This window comes from Molossus molossus, unplaced genomic scaffold, assembly GCF_014108415.1.
Source record: "Molossus molossus isolate mMolMol1 unplaced genomic scaffold, mMolMol1.p scaffold_m16_p_9, whole genome shotgun sequence".
NCBI lineage: Eukaryota > Metazoa > Chordata > Mammalia > Chiroptera > Molossidae > Molossus > Molossus molossus.
This window is the reverse complement of record NW_023425403.1, coordinates 21,333,122-21,354,258: the sequence shown is the minus strand read 5'-3', so window position 1 is coordinate 21,354,258 and position 21,137 is coordinate 21,333,122.

Here is a 21,137-nt window from a genome sequence, read left to right as displayed (position 1 = left end):
TGAGCTGCAGCCGGGCCTGCCAGCACCACATTTGACTTGCCACACAGGAGAGCAGGGAGTCTAGCTAGAAAGGATCTGGACTTGGTAGCTCCTGGCTCAGAGCATGATGCTGGCTGCAGAAGAAATTTATTAGCCCAGCCCAAGTCCTTCCCTCTCCATGAGGACCCCCTTAGCCACCTCTGCCCGGTGACCTCACATACCCTTGCTGTCTGTACTGTGTTCCCTTGATGTGTGGATGTCCTTGGGTTGCTATTTTCCTGCTGAGTGCTTATATTGCTGCTCCCAAACCCTTTCCCCTAATCTCGCCTTCCCCAAAGAGGAATCTATTAAGCAATTAAAGACAAAAATCAATGAAAGCATTCCAAAAGAGTTCTGATTTGATGAACACAAATAGCATGAAGACAGGCATTAGGTATCAGAGTTCTCTTTTGAACAATGCTTATAGTATAGCATATAAAAGAAATGATACATATCCAGGCTGTCTGGTTTAATAGTCTAATTCCTACTTACCTCTTGGATTGGAGGTCCTTTTGAGTTTTGAAATGTTGCTGGGGAAATGGAATTGGTGTAGCTTGGAATGAAATGATGCAGAAGTTTTAACAGGATGTAGTTCTATCCCTATTTCTATGAAAACCTCCTCCCAGGAAAAGAGATCAGGGCTGTTAACTTAATCACCATTTCCACACTGTGAGAAGAAAATAGGCTGTTATTTATTATTATTATTTTTTGTGTTATAATAACTAGTTTAAGCTATCACACTCTGCGGTTCTGAGATGCAATGTATGTTTCCATAAGGGCAGACAGCCCCTGAATTGTCAGGCACTTCTAGTAATCTGGGGGGGCTCCTGAATGAGTGCAGGCCAAGGTCTTCCTGCAGCATCTCTGGTCATTTGGCCGCTGGCTTAGAAGCCTGTAAAGGCACCCTGAGATATAGGTAGTTGAAATACTTATGTTGAAATTAGTATATATATATATAATACATATAGCATAAAACATATGAGTACATATACATATATATAAGCATACATGTATAACACACATAACCCAAGTACATATGTAATGCACATGACATGAGTACATATACATATATACATATATAATATATATATATAATTTTCATGGAAGTAAGAAGTGATTATTTTTATAAAAATGATTTAAGGAAGGCACTGTAGTGTAAAACAGAGTTCCTGTCCTCAAGAAACTTAAATTTTATTTGGATAAATACATTTCGTTAGATAGCCAAATCTCCTGTATTCCATGTTCAAAATGTAGGATCTTAAAATATACAGAGAATATGCCAACCAAATGTACTTTCTTTATTTCTGGACTTGAGCTTCTACCCTGAATCCTTGTCTCTTTTCCTGTTCTGTGGCCTGAGATGTACAAACTTAAATGAAATGTAACTGTCTCTGCTTTTAAGACCTTATGTGTCTCAAGTCTGGGAAAATCTTTGGGTGACTAGGTCTTTACTTTATCTCCTCTGATTCCCACCCTGGGTACCCTTGTTGCTAGGAAGGAAAGCTGTCTCTCTGAAAGGGCCCCACAAATACATCTGTATCCTAAATAGCCTCACAGAACTTCTCATCGAAAGCCCCACTAAGACTTTGTGCTGCGAGGATCCCTGAGATTTTCCCAGTACTCTCACTTAGCACCCACCCATCCATTCATGCATTCAGGAGATATTGAGGACCTGCTGAACGCCAGGCCCTGGGCAAGGAGTACAGCACAGAGAAAGTCTGCCTTCGTGGAGCTTAAAGTTAAACAGGGAAAAGCTATTACAGAAGTAAACACACAACTCATTATACAATGACAGGTTATGAGATTTCTATGGGAAACAAATAAGGGTGAGACCTAATTTATATTGGAAATAGCATCCATAGGAGTTATTTTCTACACCGAAGATATAAATACTTAGTGTGAACCATGTTGGGGAGGGTCAGATATAGGAGAGGATGCCTTCTGGCTTAGGGCCTTTTCCCAACTTCTCTCCTCTCTTTTTGCCTTGGCTATCACCTCTGTTGAGCACCTTTTATGGTGGCCCTTTGCAATGTAGGAGAAAAATCTAATTTCTATCCAACACTACATAGCATTGTTTCATAAAATTTACAAACATATCTACTTATGATTTTATCAAATGTTAAATAAGTAGTTGGTGCTTTAAATGTCTTAAAATTCTGGCCCTGGCCGGTTTGGCTCAGCAGTTAGAGCATCAGCCTGCGGTCCCAAGAGACCCGGGTTCGGTTCCCGCTAAGGGCATGTACCTTGGTTGCAGTTTGTCCTCGGCCCTGGTTGGTCGTGCAGGTGGCAGCCACTCGATGTGTCCCTTTCACATCGATGTTTCTCTCTCTCTCTCTCCCTCCTACTCTATCTGAACAAAAAATGTCCTCGGGTGAGGATAAAAAAAAATAAATAAATGTCTTAAAATTCTGGTCTACTTCTCCATAAATATTTAAGAATATTGTAGTAATATTTGAAGAACTGGTTGAGGTTTTCGAATGAGCTAGGAAAATATTATTAATTTCCCATTTAAAATAATGAGATATAATCAAATGGCAGTTCAATTTTTAATTTTTTGAGGAAATACCATATTGTTTTCCATAGTGGCTGCACCTGTCTGCATTCCCACCAGCAGTGTACTAGAGTCCCCTTTTCTCCACACCCTCGCCAGCACTTGTTGTTTGATGATTTATTGATGGCAGCCATTCTGGTAGGTGTGAGGTGATATGTCATAGTTGTTTTACTTTGCATCTCTCTGATGATTAGTGATGTTGAGCATTTTTTCATATATCTCTTGGCCATTTGTATGTCCTGTTTGGTGAGCTGTCTATTTAGCTCCTCTGCCCATTTTTTAATTGGGTTCTTTATCTTCCTTTTGTTGAGTTGTATGAGTGCTCTATATATTTTAGAAATTAGCCCCTTATCTGATGTATTATTGGCAATGATGCTCTCCCATTCAGTGGGTTTCCTTTCCATTTTGATGATTGTTCTTCTGCTGTGCAGAAGCTTTTTAGTTTGATGTAGTCCCATCTGTTCATTTTTTCCTTTGTTTCTATTGCCTTGGGCATTGAACTGCAATTTGATCCTGTGATCCCACTTCTAGGAATATACCCTAAGAAGATTTAAAAACCAATTAGAAAAAATATATGTACCCCTATGTTTATAGCAGCACTATTTCCAATTGCTAAGATCTGGAAACAGCCCAAGTGTCCACCAATAGATGAATGGATTAAAAAAAGCTGTGGTACAGTTATACAACGGAATTCTATGCAGCCGTAAAAAAGAAAGATCTCTTATCCTCTGAGACAACATGGAAGGACATGGAGAATATCATCCTAAGAGAAACAAACTAATCAGAGAAAGATAAATATCACATGATCTCACTTATTTGTAGAATATTATGAACAAAACAAGCTGAGGAACAAAATAGACCCAGAAACATGGAAGTAGGGTGCAGACCGACAAACCTCAGAAGACATGGATATGGGGGAAGGGAAGAGATAAACCACAGAACTTATACGCATGTATGTGTAAACAAGGACATAGACAATAATGCTGGGAAGGGGGGCAGAATTGGGTGGAGGACGTCAATGGGGGAAAAAAGAGAAACATATGTAATAAAAATTAATTAATTAATTTTAAAAAATAATGAGATATGAACTGGTATTCAAAAATTTACTATATAAACAATTTTCAAGAATGGTTAATATTTCAAAATGTTCACATTGATAAACATGAGTTATTAAATAAATTATTTTTATTCTTTATAATTTTTCTGTTTTACAACACTATCATAGTAAATGTTTCCTTTATAATTACAAAAATAATGTTTTTTAAATGTATAGGGCAAAAGCTTTCAAATAATGTTCACTTCTCATGTTGTTGGCTGTATACATGGTATTGTCATTCCGGAACTACTATGTGTATGAGTGAAAGAAGTTTGAAGTGTAAGTGCACCACATTTGTGTAATAAGTCTAGCCCTGAGTTTAATTTGGGGCACTGTTATAAACTCTAGTTTTGCTCATGAAAAGGCCTAGAGATAAGGATAACCAAGGAAACCCGAGTACCTGGTATCTACACCGGGTCTCCAAATACTCCAAAAAACTTATTAGCAAAAGACATCCTACCCACAAACATGCACAGTTAAAATATATGAAAAAGAAATTTACAGAGGAGGAAAACCCATACAGCTAATAAACATGAAAAGATGTTCAGCCTTAATAATAATCAGGGATGTACGAAAGAAAGAACATGTAACACCCATCACAGGCAAAAACGTATGACTGACGATGAAATGGTGGCAAAGGTACAGAGCAATGGCATTCTCACACACTGCTGGCCTTGACTTAATCAAACACTTACTGAGATATAATTCACAGATCCTAAAATTCACCCATTCAAAGTGTGAAACTGAATCGTTTTTAGTATACTCACAAGTTATGCAACCATCACCACAGTCCATTTTAGGACATTTTCATCGCCTTAAAAAAACCTCTATAACTTGTAGCTGTCACTCTTCTATCCCTCCATCCTCTTTTTCTGAAGCAATAATTAATCTACTTTGTTTCTGTGTGTTTCCCTGTCTGGATATTTTATATACCTGGACTCAAATATATGGAATTTTGTGACTGGCTTCATTGTTGTAGCATGTATCAATACTTCATTGCTTTTTATGACCAAATAATATTCCCTTTTATAGATATATCTCATTTTGCTTACCTATACATCCATTGATGAATATTTGGGATCTTTTTCACCTTTTATTTGATGAACTAGCTATTATGAATAATGCTGCTATAAACATGCACATACAAGTATGAACATGTTTTTATTTCTCTTATGTACATATGTAGGAATGGACCTAGTAGGTCATATGATAATTCTATGTTTAATCACTTGGGGAAGTACCATATTGTATTTACAAAGAGGCTGTACCATTTTCCAATCCCACCAGCAATGTATAAGGGTTCCAATTTATTCACATCCTTGCCAACATATTATCTGACATTAATTCTAGCTATCCTAATATACGTGAAGTGGAATGTTAGTATGGTATTGGTTTATACTTCTCTGATGATTGATGATGTCAAGCACCTTTTCATGTGTTTAGTGGTCATTTAAATACTTTTTTTGAAGAAATATCTATTCAAATCCTTTGTCCATTTTTTTTCTTTATTGATTTTAGAGAGAGAGGAAAGAAGAAGGAGAGAGAGAATCACTGAGGAGAGAAAACATCAATTGGCCACCTCCTGCATGGCCCCCACTGGGGATTTAGCCCACAACCTGGGCATGTGTCCTGACTGGGAATTGAATTGGTGACCTCTTAGTGCATGAGTTGACGCTCAACCACTGAGCCACACTGGCCAGGCTCTTTGCCCATTTTTAATTGAGTCATTTTTTATTATTGAATTGTAAAAGTTCTTTATATATTCTAGATACAAATTAGTTATCAGATATATGATTTTCAGATTTTTTTCCCCATTCTGCAGGTTTCTTTTACTTTCTTGATGGTGTCCTTTGAAGCACAAAAGTTTTTAATGAGGTCCAATTCATCTAATTTTTCTTTCTTTCTTTTTTTTTTAAATCCTCACCCAAGGACATGTTTCCATTTTTGTTCAGATAAAGTGGGAGGGAGAGAGAGGGAGAGAGAGAGAGAGAGAAACATCGATGTGAAAGGGACACATCGAGTGGCTGCCTCCCACACGACCCAACCAGGGCTGGGGACAAATTGAAGCCAAGGTATGTGCCCTTAACTGGAATCGAACCCATGACTCATTGGTCTGCAGGCCAGTGCTCTAACCACTGAGCAAAACAGGCCAGGGCTTATCTAATTTTTCTTTTGTTTCTCATTATTTTGGTCATATCTAAGAATATTTGCTAAATTCAAGGTTATAAAAATTTATTCCTATGTTTTCTTCTAAGAGTTTTATAGTTTTAGCATTTGCATTTATGTCTTTGGTCCAATTTCAGTTGATTTTTATATATGATGTGAGGTTAGAGTCCAAGCTTCATTGTTTTGCATCTATCCAGTTACTCCAGCACCATTTGAAAAGACTACTCTTTTCCCATTGAATGATCTTGGCACCCTTGTCCTAAATCAGATGACCATAGAACTCTCAATTCTATGTCATTGAACTATATGCCTATTGTTATGCCAATACTAATTCTATTTCATTGTTTATATTTCTATCCTTATGTCAGTAACCACACTGTCTTGGTTACTGTTGCATTGTAGTGAGTTTTGAAAGCAGGAAGTGTGAGTTCTCCTACTCTAGTTTTTTGTTTTGTTTTGTTTTTAGACTTGTTTTGGCTATTCTGAGTCCCTTGCAATTCATATGAGTTTTAGAATCAGCTTGTCAATTTCTACAAATAAGTCAGCTAAGAGTCTGACAGGGACTGTGTTGAATCTGTAGATTAGTTTAGAGAGCATTACCATCTTACCAATGTTAAGTCCTCTGATCTATAAACATAAAAATGTTTTTCCATTTATTTAGATCCTTTTTAATTTCTTCTAACAGTGTTGTATAGTTGTCAGAGTATAAATTTTATACTTCTTTTCTTAAATGTATTCCCCAGTATTTTGTTATTTTTTATAGTATTGTGAATAAAATTGTTTTCTTTTTTTTTTTAATCCTCATCCGAGGACATTTTTCCATTTTTTGCACAGACAGAGTGGGAGGGAGAGAGAGGAAGAGAGAGAGAGGGAAACATCGATGTGAAAGGGACACATCGAGTGGCCACCACCCGCACGACCAACCAGGGCCGGGGACAAACTGCAACCAAGGTACATGCCCTTAGCGGGAACCGAACCCGGGTCTCTCCGGACCGCAGGTGGACGCTCTAACTGCTGAGCCAAACCGGCCAGGGCTAAAATTGTTTTCTTAATTTCATTTTCAATTTGTTCATTGCAAGTATATAAAAAATACTTTGATTATTTCCTCTTGCTCTTATATCCTGCCACTTTGCTGAAATCACTTATGTTTTAATAGTTGTTTTCGTTTGTGTGTGTGTGTGTATGTGTGTGTGTGTGTAGTCCTTAGGATTTTCTATATGTAACATCAATTTATCTACATATTGGGAAAAACCCCATTTATGATGCCCATACATTTGTATCACGAGAACTCCACCTTATAGGGCCCAGCATCTACTTGTTATAGCAGTTAGCCAAGCTCAAAGTCAGCATGCAGACTAACACCTAAGAATAAGGCATGCCCTGGCCGGTTTGGCTCAGTGGTTAGAGTGTCGGCCCATGAACCAATGAGTTGTGGGTTCAATTCTGGCCAAGGGCACATACCTCTGTTTAGGTTCATCCCTGGCCCTGCAGGAGGCAACCAGTCTATGTGTCCCTCTCACATCGATGTTTCTCTCTTTCCCTTTCTCTCCCTCCCTTTCCCTCCCACTCTGTCTGAAGATAGATGGGAAAATATCGTCAGGTGAGGATTTAAAAAAAAAAGAAGAAGTAAGGCTTAATGATTACAACTGCTATTCTAGAAGGTGAGTGGAATTATAGCATAGTGAACAATTGTTACATAGCACAGCTCACAGCTGGGGCAATGTAACTGCAACTCATTTGAGATGAAGGGATGTATTAGTGTTCACTTTTATTCTCAGAAAGAGATCAGAGTTCCTTGTCACTGACACTTGAATTTCTTCTGCTCACACCTCTTTCTGTAGGTTTAACAACATTGAGCATCTTTTGTATCAGTTAATATTGCTAAGTTCTTTATGCAAACGTTGTTTTAAGGGACAAATTACTATTGCAATTTGCCATTTTAGCCAGTTGTCTTGAACTTGGGTCTCTCTCCTATGGAGACAGAAGAAACTGATTTCTGTGTTTTGAAGCCATAGGACTGCTTTTTGGGTTGCAGTTGAAATCTCTGAGGTGGCACCAGTAAATAGCACCCTTCTTTCCAAACAGGCTCTAGACAGTTTAAAAAGTAAAAATAAAAGACTAAAGATGGAGATAAAATATCAACCTGTATAGGGATACAGCTGGACAGGAAGACACACGTTCACTGAATCCCAACAGCAGGCACAGGTGTGACCCGTCACAGGCAGGGGTAGACAACAGGGCAGGCCTCGCTCCATGATAGAAAGAGCAGAGGAGAGCATTTGTCCTAGCTAAGCAGCCTCTCTCCTAAGAGGAAGAGAATGTATACAATCTAACTACTCATTCTAATTCATCTAACTGGCTAATCAGATGTATTCTATGCATCACCAGGACAGAACAAAGTAAGAGACAGAGGTAACTTAACTGAACTCTCTTTACAGGAAACAAACAAAAAACTTCAGAATCAGAGAAGAAGGATTCCCCTCTACCAGCTACTAACAGAAAGAATAAGAGAAAACCCCTGCTGCAAAAGCTACCTCCAGGAAAATAAACACGCACATGCACAGCTTGAAATGTCCTCCGCATTTTGCAAACATGATTCACTATATCTAATGAGATAGACAAAACATTAGGGTAGTGTTCTTGGTCTCGTTAGTTGTCATTCATTTGGACCGAAAACTGGGAATTCTAATCTTGCTGCTGTCTAGGGCCTCCTCCCCGCACCTGCATAGACCCTTCCCTCCAAGACTTTCCATTTTTTTCTCATGAATTTTAAACGCTCAATAATAAAATGGAGGCATTCTCCTGACTGCATTCAGCAAAAATCGGAAGCTTCGGGTTTGGGCAATCTCTACACAGCCAAGTGAAGCATTGGAGGGATCGTCATACATTTTCAAAAACACTCACAAGGGAATGTCCCATTTGCAGTTAAACTGTGACCAATAAATCCTTTTCTAAATGTCACAATCTTAGACTTAATGGAGTGAAAACATGCAAAATGGATAGGGAAAGCAACCAAATCTGCCCTCGGAACCAATACTTTTCCCCCTCAACAATTGAAACACTTGGAAATTTCGTGGTATAAATAAATGTGTTGCAAAGATTTAGAAAGCTCGGATGCATACAGATAAAATGTGGCTTGTCAGGCCACGTGCTGTTTGGCAAACTTGCTGCTGGGTAATAGCACAGCCAGAAATAGTTGTATGGTTGAATGCTCAGTGATTCATCACGAAGAGACAGACCAAACTGCCCAGCCATATAATATTATAAATGGAACTATTGAAAAAACAAAGCAAAGATCATAGCTTTCAAAGAAGAGAGAGGGAAAGAAATAAAACTAGTTGTTGCATGACCCTCGGTGAGCTCTAGCAAACCCACCATTTTTAAGGAGGCCAAGTTGTTGTTGTTCATGCTTTTGTGACTTTACGGAGTATTTTATAGAAGATTCAGCAGAACATCCAAGAAAAAAGCAGCCGAGCTCTCTGTCCATTGGAACAAAATAGGCCCTCAATAAATATGTCTCCCTATTTATTTATTTAGTTATTTATTATTATGTATCTGGTTTCTTTTATTTATGTAAAGTTTTTCCATTTCTTTTTTTATTTAAAGCCCCACAAGATCTGTTTGCCTCCACTCTCTCCCCCCACATGTCCTCCTCTGCCCTCTCTGCTTCTGCCACACGCACACCTGCTCCTGCGCCGGCATGCTGAGCACACTGCCCTCCTGGGGTCTCTGCTCCCACTCCCCGTGCAGACACCCAAGTGGCTCCTCGCAGCCATTCAGATATATTTCTCTCAGAGGCACACCTCAACAGCCCATCCAAAAGATCAGTGTCCTCCCACCCACCGGACGACTCTATCCTGCTTCCTCCTCAGCCACACTGTATTACACAGGCTGTTTGCGTAGTCTGAACACCCCCACCATAACATGAGCTTCATGAGGGAAAGGACTTTGATTTGCTAACTGAAAGTCTTCAAAAACCAAATATCTGGCACAAACATTAGTTGAATGATTGTAATAACTATGGATGGTGCCAGGGGGCTACTAGGTTTTATCAGGGGGAACACTTAATAAAGTTATATAAATGTCTAACCACTATGCTGTACACCTAAAATAAATAATGACAACTGTAATTTTAAAAAAAAGAAGTTAAACATTACTTGAATGAATGAGGGGGTAACGCTTTCCGTATCACTCTATTTCAGGGGCACTTTTTAAACTGTGTGTAGTTAGACTGCATTATTTTAATCCACCTAAGAATTCCTTCCTATTGATAGCAGGATTAATAATGAACATTTGTGGGATTATTAATTAATTTGGATTTATTACTACCATCTTATTTTTTAACTATATAATTCATTTGTTTCTCTTTTTCTCCTTTCCTAACTTTTTGGATATATTGAACTTTAAAATATTTTTCTTCTTTCTTCCATTTACTTGTTTGAAGTCCTTAGTTTAATTTTTCTTTATAAATTAATTTATTCTAAGTTTTTCTTCAGATTACAAAAGTAATACATGACTGTTTTATTATTTAATATGATACAACACAATGGTGATAGCAATGAGAATTCTAAGATGACCCATTTTCCCAACCGCTGGTGTATATGCCTTTAATGCCCTTCTGAGTATGGGCAGAACCTGTGAATGTGATGTAATAATCACTCCTTGGATTAGGTTGCCTTCAGTGACAAAAGCAATGGGATAGTCACTCTAGTGATTATTTGACATAATGTAAAAGTCCATCTTAGGAGACTAAAAAAATCATCCAGCCAGCTCAGAGAAGTAAACTACCATGCTGTACAGGGGCTAGGACCTGGGGAAATCCTCCAGGAGCTAAGAGTCAACTCCAGCAGACATCCACCAAGAAAATGGGGACTTCAGTTCTACAACCACAAGTGACTACATTCTGCCCATGAGCAGAAAATGCTGGACGGAAACCCCAAGCTCTGGATGAGCATGCAGCTGGGTGACACCTTGATTCTGGCCTCGTGAGGCTGAGCAGAGAACCCAGCTGTACCCGGCCCAGACATTGATCTACAGAACGAATCTGTAAAATTCATAGATGGGACTTGTTTTAAGTCACTAAACCTGTGGTAATTTGTGATGCACCAATGAGAGCTAACACAGACATCTACCAGGATTTTGGCCTGAGCAACAGGAAGGATGGAGCTGTGATTTACCCAGATGGGGAAGACTGCAGAAGATGCATTGATGCGTATCTTCTCATCCAGTAGGAGAGACACAAGGGCAACTCTAGGAAAGATGAAAGAATCCTCAGAAAACTGGAAGAGACAGTGAGGAATAAATAAGTCTCTATTGTATAATTCTATCCATAAAAGCTTTCAGAAAGACCACCGTCTACCTGCTCCTCCATGGCTCACTCAAAAAGCTGATTCCTAACTAAATAATAAGTGTGTTTTCTCAAACAAATGGAAATGAACTTAAGTAGAATGTAAAATTGATATTTTTTCCTTAACCCTAAGCAAATATATTTCTCTACCCATAGAATTAATCTCTCCTAATATGCTCTCAGAAAAGTTTTTCCTTTTTTGTCTTTTAGAGAATGTATGTATGTTATAGGCTATAGATACTTGGTGGCAACCACCCTCATATTGGCCAAAGGATACGTGCTTCCTGTTGGTGGTCTCAGCAGAACTACCGAACTACCTGCAAGTCTAAACAGCAGCTGCCTCATCCTAACTTACAGTCAAACCCACACCCCTGTGATCTTCTGGAAATGACACATCACTACGCCTTCCCAAAATATATAGAAAACATTCCCCAGGTATCGAAAGGCAGGTGCTAAACTTGGTATTGTGCAAAAAAGAATTTAACCTTGCCCAAAGAGAGGTCTTGCCTTTGCCCTTGGCTCCTGAGAAGCAAGCTCTAAGCCCTTGGAAGGTCCTGTCCGAGAAGACTGTCTTTGTTTACCTAGGAGCCTGAGCCCAGTGAGATAGCTCAGCACCCTGATTTATGGTACAGGCTTTGGGTCACATGGTTATCAGCTCAACCTCCAGAGGAGATGGACACTGAAGTTAACCAACCATGTCCACAAAGCCAAGCCCCAGGGAAAACCGTGGCACAAGGCTTGATGTTACAGAGGAACGTGGAACAGCATTCACGCAGTCGGCAGTGCTGTGTGCCTGCTGTTCACAGCACCGCACGTGAAGTCAGCGCCGTGCGCGCTGTCGGGAGAGGACAGCAGAAATCTCCATGTTTTGAGCTCTCCTGTATTCTGTGTTCTGTCCCATGGGTTTGCCCTTGGCTGACTTTAGTATGTTTCCTTTTGTTGTAATAAACCAACCATGAGCATAGCAGCTTTAAGTGAATTCTGTGACTCCTAGCATATGATCAGAGCTGACGGTGTTCGAGGAGACCCCCAAACTTACAGTTTATTTCAGAAGCGAGGGTAGTTTTGTGTCTACTTCCCTAATTCTGCAGGTATGGAAATATAAGCCACAAATTATAAGCATAAAAGGCTTTTAATCTTTATAAGAAACAGTGAAAAAATATCATTACCTGGGAATGCTCCCTTACTGAAAGTTCAAAAACATAGATCTCTTATTTTTTTTAATTTAGAACTCATCTTGCAGAGATATCAGGCCTTGGCTAGTTTTGAATTAATGTTTAAAAGTCAAGTCTAATAATACATTTTTATTCCTAAAAAAATTAAGTATATACAATATAAATAAAAGATTAATTGACTAGAATGTAAACAATGTCCTCTGAAGCTAAATATTTTACTAGAGTATCTCAATTTTTAAATTCCATCAATGGGGACACAGAGAACTATATATTGACTAGCTTACTTTTTAAACTTAAGAAGTAAATAACCAGAGACACAATCTTATAGTGCAAAGGACAACATGACAGGATCTTTCTACTATTCATTTCCATTTTTGTAATATAATATACATTTCTAGGTATTATATGTCCAGAAAAGTGTATTTTTTCAGAATGTTTTCAAAAAGTATAATAAAATACCTCAAGAAAAGATGTTTTCTGGGATTTTATGACTCCAGAGATGGATCTAAAGTCACTTGATGACCATCATCAAAGATTCAAGCAGGACTGAGATGTTATGATTGGTATAAATGAAGACATGGTTGATCTAAACGCAGCAGCTTGACATTGAGCCCCTGAACACTGTCAATATTTTCAAGGTAGAACTGAAACTCACATGACGGAAGCCTTTAATGTTCCCTTTTATGTTTCAAAATAGTGAGAGGCCTACAGTAAGAAAGAGTTCCTTGCATAAATAGGGCGAAGAGGTAAGAGAACAGTGAAGATAATCTAAAAAGATAGGGAGGGGAAAAAGCAAAATGAATATCAACTCTGTAGTTACCTTCATTTATGTTGGTTCTACTTCACCATAAATCTTCCTAACAGTAAAGATAAAGAAGAAAATATTGTTTAAGTAATCCATAAATAGTTTGAGGGATAATTGTTAGCATATGTAAGAACCAATACTGTGGTCACAGGTATTACTTTTTAAATCTAATAATTGAGACAACTACACTCCTGGTATGAAGTTCTTACATAGCAAGATATCTGTAGAAACAGAATCTTGAGTAAATTTTCAAATTAAGTGATTCCATCACAAAAACACTTTTTTATTTTCTAATAGCATTTTATTTCCTTTTTTTTTTTTACTGTACACTACCATTCTTTTTTTTTTTAATCTTTATTGTTGGACGTAAAATGTATTACAGATGTTCCACATTTTCCCCCATTGACGCCCTCCTCCCCACTCCCGCCCCCCTCCCGCCTTTTCCCACACTATTGTCTGTGTCCATTGGTTATGCACTTAAGTTCCTTGGTTTCTTTCTCCCCCCCGCCCCCAACCCCTTTCCCTTTGAGGTTTGTCAGTCTAGCAATGAATTTGTACTTAATCCCTTCACCTTTTTCACCCATTCCCCCAACCCCCCTCCCAACTGGCAGCCAACAAAATGTTCTCTGTATCTATGAGGATGTTTCTGTTCTACCTGTTCATTTTGTTTGTAGATTCCATTGTTGATAGATATGTATTCATTGCCATTTTGTTTGTTCATATATTTTATCTTTTTCTTCAAAAAGACCCTTCATCATTTCATATAATAACAGTTTAGTGGTGATGAACTCCTTTAACTTTTTCTTGTCTGGGAAAGTTTTTATATGGTCATCAATTCTAAATGACAGCTTTGCAGGATAGAGTAATGTTGGTTGTAGGTTCTTGCTTTTCATCACTCTGAATATTTCTTGCCACTCCCTTCTGGCCTGCAAAGTTTATTTTGAGAAATCAGCTGACAGCCTAATGGGAACGCCCTTGTAGGTAACTAACTGCTTTTCTCTTGCTGCTTTTAAGATTCTCTCTTTGTCTTGAACCTTTGGCATTCTGATGATGATGTGTCTTGGTGTGGGCCTCTTGGGGTTCATCTTGTTTGGGACTCTCTGTGCTTCCTGGACTTGTATGTCTGTTTCCTTCACCAAGTTAGGAAAATTTTCTGCCATTATTGTTTTAAACAGGTTTTTGATTTCTTGTTCTCACTCTTCTCCTTCTGGCACCCCCAAGATGCGAATGTTGGCACGCTTGAAGTTGTCCCAGAGGCTCCTTACACTATCCTCATTTTTTTGGATTCTTTTTTCTTTTTGCTGTCCTGATTGGGTATTTTTTGCTTCCTTATATTCCAAATTGATGGTTTGCTCCTTGGATTTACGTACTCTAGTATTGAAGCTGTGTAAATTATTCTTTATCTCAGTTAATGCCTCCTTCAATTCTAACTGTGCATCCATGATTTTTAACTGGTCCTTTTTTATGCTCTTGAGGCCCTCCCTAAGTTCACTGAGGTTCTCACTAAGTTCATTGAGCATCCTTATAAGCAGTATTTTGAACTCAGCATCTGTTAGGTTGCTTATCTCCATTTCACTTAGTTCTTTTCTTGGGGTTTTGTTCTGTTCTTTCATTTGGGACGTGTTTCTTTGCCTCCTCATTTTGGCTGCCTCCCTGTGTTTGTTTCAGTGTATTACTTAATGAGAGGTATGGGGCTCGCTGAGACCAGGTGCTGCTCGTTTGAAAGAATTTAGGAAAAACCTGAAGCAGCATCCAAGACAAGCCAATGCTATGGTTCAGCAAGTGGCAACAGCTTGGGTGGGCCTGAAAGTTGGGTGGGGCGGGACCTCAGGGAGTCACCAGGCTGGGGCTACCAGTGTGAGCCAGGTTGCTGGAGTCCCAGATATGGCAACTGTCTGCTGCCCCAGGGAAGGGCTCACCAAAGGACCAAAGGCCTCTTACAGCACATTTGTCCCAGAGAAAGCCCCCTCTCCAGCCCTCGCTCCAGTGCCAAACAACTCAGTTCTTCCCTGTATGTCTCTGGTGCCCCTCGAGCTGCCTCCCCTCCAAGCTTAGAGGGAGAGAGTCCAGTAAGTCCATGCGCGGGCCCCTTAAGGAGCTGCCTGGGGCTCCAGCCGCCTCAGCCTCCCTGAGACTTAATTCCCGCTGGTTTTTCCAGCCAGAAGTTATGGGGATTCTCTTCCTGGCACTGGAACCCTGAGCTGGGCACCTGGTGTGGGACGGGGACCCCCTCAGTCCTCAGGAAGGACCTTCCCAGCCGAGGTGTCCTCCTGATTTTTATCTGCTACACGTGGGTGTGGGACCAGCCTATCCGCCTCTGCCCTCCTACCAGTCTCCATGTTGCTGCTGCTTTAATTCCGTAGTTGTAGGACTTCCATTCAGCTGATTTCAGGCGGTTTTGAATGATGGTTGTTCTGTAGTTTAGTTGTAACTTTGATGTGGTTGTGGGAGGGCGATACCATGTTTACCTACCCACCATCCTGACCGGAAGTCCTCTAATAGCATTTTCATGCACAATATCTAAGTAATTACCTCACTCATTAAAGGCCCTGTCAAATGAAAATCTTCGTGAGGTCTCAAGGTCTCAGAAAAGAAAAACCTAAAACCCCTCATCAGTTCATGGACTGATCCCTTAAAACTCAAAATATACCCCAAAAATACAGAATTCTGGTAGATACTCTCCAAGGGAGGCAAAAAAGGTGAGGACAGATCACCTTGAGAAATAAAGCAGTTGGGGACAGAAAATCTGCATGAAAAACTCATGAAAGGAATTTCTAGTTTAAATGGTAATGACTCCCAAATTTTATACTAAAGGAAGATATACGCCTGGTAGAAATATAAATTGATACATATTTTCTGGAGGGCAACTTTGTAAGTTTCAACTTAGCCCAAACTACACCGCCATTGGCTCAAGGCAGATGCACTGTGCGTTACTGGGCAGTAGACTCAGATCACAGGTTGTCTCTGTCCTAGCAGGAAACCACTGCCTTGCATGCACAACCAAGGGGAATCGGGGCTCTGGTGCTGCACTGTGCATCCCCTACGACAGAGCCTCTGCCCCCTGCGTGAGGTCTGGGCAGAAGAGAGGAGCCCCCATCTCTGGACCACAATTATTCAGAACTTAGTTTCAGCAACAGGAAGCTAGAGGTAGGGTGGGAAATGCTGATATCTGCTCCTCCCAGGGAGAAGGCCCCCTCACTGGATGCTTCGAATAGAGAAACACCTATGTTGCTCCAGTCTGGAGTGGAGTTTCTGTGTCACTGAGCTGAGGGGGAAGGAGAGATCTTGTTCAAATACCACAGAGGCTCACCTTTCCTAGTGAATTATTATAGGTTTTACTGAATAGATGTTTTTTCATTTGCTGTATACCCTTAGGACTATTTCCAGAAACTTTAAATAGTTGTTTGTTTGACTTTTTATCAGTTTTCCTGGGGAGCAGGTCCATGGAACTTCTCATGGTGTTTGCCAAAAGTTGATCCCTGATAAAACACTTTTTAACCACCATCAAAAATCTGTCAAACCACCAGCAGAATAATGTCCAAAAACTCAGAAAATATACTCTACAATCTGATAATTTTATGGTTGTGTAGGAGAATTTCCTATCTCAGGAGACACATACTGAAGTATTAAGGAGTCAAGAATCATAATAACCCAATGTACTTTCAAATGGTCTGGAAAAAATGAACACACCCACTTGGAAAGAATAATGCAAATGTGATAATTTGGTGAATCTAGGTGATATTTATTTACATATTTACTTTGAGTATTCTTTCAGCACTTCTATAGGGTTGAAATGTTCAAAAAAAAAAGTTGGAAAAGTTTGTTGAACTTAATTGCTTGAAGATCTACTTGTATTGACTGAAAGATTAATTCAATGTACTGCTCTGTAAAAGAGAAGGTATGTCATGAAATAATAACTGTATGCCTTGAAACCACTGAAACACTCAGAGACTCAGAAATGTGTTTTTAAATTTAATACAAATATCCAAATGTATACTTTAAAGAGATTAATGTTTTAAAAAATAATTTAGCCCTGGCCAGTTTGGCTCAGTGGTTAGAGCATTGGCCTGCGGTCCAGAGAGACCCACGTTCAGTGTCTGCTAAGGGCGCGTACCTCGGTTGCAGTTTGTCCCCGGCCCTGGTTAGTCGTGCGGGTGGCAACCACTCGATGTGTCCCTTTTACGTCGATGTTTCTCTCTCTCTCTCTCTTTCTCCCTCCCACTCAGCCTAAACAAAAAAATGGAAAAATGTCCTCGGGTGAGGATAAAATAATAATAATAATAATGTTAATAATAACATTATTTTTTATTTTAAACCCAGATTTAGGAATTGAGGAAACAGAACAATAATAATTCATGTTCTTTGTGCTTTACAGGGGAGGCACCAGAAATATTGTTTTGTTTCTAATTTTAACAAATTAAAAGTTCAAATTTTTAGATTTCCCAGCATCTGAGACACTTTTCCTAGACTTAGGAAATCCGTGTGTGAAGAAGGTGTTTGTGTCCTACTACAGCAGGTGGAAAGCAAGTTGTTGCTGCTTCTAACACAGCAGCAGCTATGTTTTGGACATGCTACCCAGGCGAGTTGCTCATTTGCTGCTACTCAGACTTCGGCATCTGTAGAAACTAACAATGAAGAATGGAAAGTTGAATGTGGCTTCTAATGACACCTACTTGGTTCAAGAAACAGAATGACAATCTTGAACTTCTTGGATCAATGCCCTAACGAAACATGGGGATAGTTTGTGATTTTGTTCAAAGAATCTCACATCCTATGCTGTAATATTGAGGAGCTAACATACAAACACAGTTTGTTCCCAAACACTGTAAACATAGTTATTGGTTTAATTCTCAGTATCACTAGCTCTTATCTGAAAATTAAAGTATACATCAAGAAATTGACTTGGAATGGTGATGCAGGAAATTATTTAGAGAACTCTATACTCTGAACCATCAACTTCCAGTAAGCCTTCCATGCCATTCCACACTGCCCTAACTCTCTGGTCTGATACAGCTCTACAGATATTATTTGAAAAATGGCATGGTTCTATTGCCTCGGTTTCCCCAAACCTTTAATAAGAATCATATCTAAATATGCCCCAGGGATCCAATGACAAAGTCAAAATCAAGCCCAGGAAGAACATACTTGCTTACACACACACACACACACACACACATACACACACACACTCCACTTTAGGACTTTGCATATTTAAATTAAATTTTTAAAATAGGAAATATATGGCAAAATGGTTCATATAACATTTGGACAAACAGGAAATAAGACCTTGCATAATTTTGTACTTATTAATATAGGTATCATTATATGTAATAGCTTGATCATCTGATGTGGTTCTATAATTATTTGCCTAGTTTGACAACTAAATTTTAGATTCACAAGTACCCTCACCAAATGTATTTGGGATTCAGAAATGCCTCTGGTACAGTGTAGATGGAGTCCAAGGACTCTGAGCAGAGGAAAGCTGAAGTTTCATTATGACAGGACCTGCCCATTCACCCCTGCATTGTTCATCCCCTGATGGCTCCCAGGAGACACTCCCTTGCCAAAGACCTCAAGAGATTCGTGCACCAAGGGAATGCAAGCATCTCTGAGAAACATGTTAGAGGCCATTCTTTATGGAACAGGGAGACTGTTGGAAGATGAGGCAGTAGAAACTGATTTCCTAATTCCAAATTGGAAGACAATTCCATGACAAACGGCACAGTGGGCACTTACATGCCAGAGGCATGGAGGTCACAGGAGGAAGGAAGATCCTGCTGAGGATGTCTGGGACTTAGAGCATTAAAGTCGATTATCAGAACTTGAGCACATTTTCATTCTAATTTCAGCAGCTATTCTAGAAGGCTCTCAGAAAAGGCCCAGAAAAGGGGACTAATTGTATCCAACATAAATGCCCACTGTCAAGGTAATGTTAAGGTAGACAGCCACCCCCTCCTCCCCAGCTAACATATCTCTAGTTTACAGTGGCATGTATGAAGCTATGTGTGGGTTTATCAACATGAACTTCCCATTATGAAGGTTGCCCAAGCTACTACTACTTTGTTCAATGTTTCTGCTAAAAAAACAAGCAAACAAAAAAAACTATAATACTATCCATTTGGGCCAGTAGAAGGTTAACTGTATTGGTAACCTTCCTTCCTGGGAAAGGTAGACATTTGACCACATTTACTCAGATTTGGATTTGCTTTCCCTCCCTATTCCACGTCCACAAGGCCGCCCTTACTGAATGCCTTGCATCCAGGCGTGGTGGCCCAAACAGCATCGTTTCTGACTTTACAGTGAAGGGAAAGGCAATAAAATAACTACTGGTTTTATCTTGTATCCCATCATCTTCAAGCAGCTGGACTTACAGAACATTATAACGAGCAGTGGAAGACTGAGTCACCCCAGCTGAGAAACAATACCTTGCCAAGCGAGACTGCAGTCTTTAAGGACACCATGAATATTCTGTTTCCTCCAGAGCCAGAATAGGGGTCCAGGAACCAACGGGTGGAAGTGGGAGTGATACCTCCAAGAATTAAACCTAATAATATACTTGCAAAAACTTTATACATTCTCATCTCATGACTCTATTACTCACTAGTGTTCACAAGGAAAGAGGTAACTAACCTGTTGAATTGCCATCAGGCTATTTGTGCTCCCTGTGCTACGTGATGAATAGACAAAATAAGGTGTTACAGTATTTCCTGGTAATTGACACTAATTATAAAAAACAAATAAGGGTTTTTTTTTCCATAAGGAAAGAAGAAGATAGCAGTTGGACCCTTTCCTAACATGTTAAATGGTCAGTTTGGTTTTTTTTTTTTAATGTGTTTTTTATTGATTTTTTAGAGAGAGAAGAAGGGAGAGAGAGAGAGAAACATCGATGTGAGAGAGAAAGATGGATCAGCTGCCTCCTGCATGACCCTCTCTGGGATCAAACCCGCAACCCGGGCACATGCCCTGACTGGGATTCAAACAGGGACCGCTCAGTCCGTGGGCCAATGCTCAATCCACTGAACCACACCTGCCGGGCTAATGGTCAGCTTCAAGCAGATGGCTACTGAAGTCCTACACAGACATGATTAGCCAGGTTTCAGGGTTACCTGAAACTGGGCAAAGACTTGGACTGGGAAAGAGCCCAATTCTGTAAAGTATGGCTGAAGGCAAAGAGAACAACATCATTTTATTTACAGTGTGCAACACTATAGCTATCTGCCATGCATAACTATTTAAATATACATTTAATTAAAATAAAATAAAATTAAAATATTAGTTATTTGCCTTTACTGGACACATTTCAAGTGTTCTCTGACCACAGGGAACCAGTTGCTTCCATACAGAACAGTGCAGGTACAGTACATTTCCATTGTCACAGAAACTCTTACCGGGTAGTGCTGACCTACAACTGTATGACCAATTGAAGAAATAGGCTAATAACCTCTATGTGCCCTTCCTCATCATGAATATACAGGGAGGAGCAGACGGAGGTTTACAGCTGTTCATAGGGAAAATACAATAATTAATAAATAATAACACAAGAATAAACTCTGTGTTTCACACACTCCCAACTGTAAACCTCCTTTGCCCCACCCTGTATTTTAACCAAGCTCCTTTTTCTTTCCTTTCTCTTTACTACTGTATTGTATGCAGTGTTTATGAGAGACAAGTAGTCATCATTTATAAAATATTAAGACGGGATTGTGATAAAACCAGAGGAGAGCTGAATATTAGGCAGAGATCTGGGACACGGTGCATGGTGCGAGCAGGACTTTGCCTCACTGAATAGAAGCAGAAAGCCCAGAAGCGTGCCCTCCCTAATACCTTTTAGCTCTGTGCTAGGCTGGGAACGTCAGCTTAGCCCATCACATGTTCCTGTTTGGGACATTAATGTGAAGCAAATGATGCCTCAAAGCAGAGACCATTCAGAAATCCTCTGGCAGTGACAGCAGCGGAGTCCGGTGACCGAGGGTGTGTCT